Source organism: Odontomachus brunneus, unplaced genomic scaffold (genome assembly GCF_010583005.1).
Source record: "Odontomachus brunneus isolate Ranch 3 - 2012 unplaced genomic scaffold, Obru_v1 Obru_scaffold_173, whole genome shotgun sequence".
Classification (NCBI taxonomy): Eukaryota; Metazoa; Arthropoda; class Insecta; order Hymenoptera; family Formicidae; genus Odontomachus; species Odontomachus brunneus.
In genome coordinates this window covers 118,197-119,635 of record NW_022639623.1, presented here as the reverse complement: position 1 = coordinate 119,635, position 1,439 = coordinate 118,197, and positions in this window count along the sequence as shown.

Sequence of the window (1,439 nt, the reverse complement as noted above, 5' to 3'; positions counted from 1 at the left end):
GAATGTAAGAAGAATAATCAACTATGATTGGTCAATTTCTTATTTTTACTTCCTACTTCTTACTGCTTACTTCCAATGTAGACGTCCCTTTAGTTTTTCTGTGTCCTAAAGCCCATTCTACAATTGCGTAAGCGTAGTCGTGATCGTAAGAGTCAACCAATCTGAATGTTTTATTTACTGATTGCTTTATTCTGATTGGTTGTCGTAATCACATACAACCAATTACAACCACGTTCACGCAATTGTAGAATGGGCTTTATGTTACGTGAGACGTAAGCTGAACGTACGGCAACGCACGAAAATTTTACGTTACGTTACATTACGAAAGAACATAGAGGTTCTATGACAAAGGTAATTAAATCAGATTATTGAACAATAAGTAAAGAAACAATAATAATTTATCTTTACAGCCATAATTAGAAATGTCTATATTGAGCACATATTAATTTTATTAAACTATTAAATATATTTGTACAAAATTATAAACATTGCGCTATAACCTCTTCCCAACACTATGTATAGAATATGTTTGACATATAAATATTGAAATAAAATTTTAAGTTCTTAAGTCAACAAATATGAAAACATCAAAATCTATGAAGTTAAAATGTTTATTGTTGTCATTACTCTTAATTTATTATATGAGACTAAAACGGAGAAAAACACACAAGAGATGGCAAAATAGAAGATGGCTCGTGAGACCAATTAATCAACAGAGAAAACAGCAAGGAGAATGAAAATCTGTTTCAAGAATTAAAAACTGATGAAGACATGTTTGTCAAATATTCCAGGATGAATGTTCAATATTTTAACAAGTTATCAACCATGCTAAGTCCTTATTTGGTAAAAGAACTAAGAAAGCTTTGTCTCCGGAACACAGGTTAATAATAACATTAACCATTGTGGAACCATCGGTTCCAGTATCCATCAGCAAAATTCTTCCACTGTTCTTCAGTTGGACATGTTAAATATAGAAGCTCTAATGTATTAATAATAACTAGACACACTTCTTTCATTAACTGTCTAACAGTTGACTGCCCAACTTGAAAAGAAAATGCAATACTTACTATTGAATCCCCTGTTGCAAGATATCTGAAAAATGTATCACAATTTTTGCTATATAGTTTGTAATTTCGTAAAACATTTTTTTCTAACAATGATTTCTAAACATAACTAAAAATTTAAGAAATAGTTATATCAAATAAATTTAAGAAGTAGTTATATCAAACAATTAAACTATATTTACCTTAATGTTATTATTAACCTGTGTTCCGGAGACAAAGCTTTTTTAGTTCTTTTACCAAATAAGATCTTAGCATGGTTGATAACTTGTTAAAATATTGAACATTCATCCTGGAATATTTGACAAACATGTCTTCATCAGTTTTTAATTCTTGAAACAGATTTTCATTCTCCTTGCTGTTTTCTCTGTTGATTAA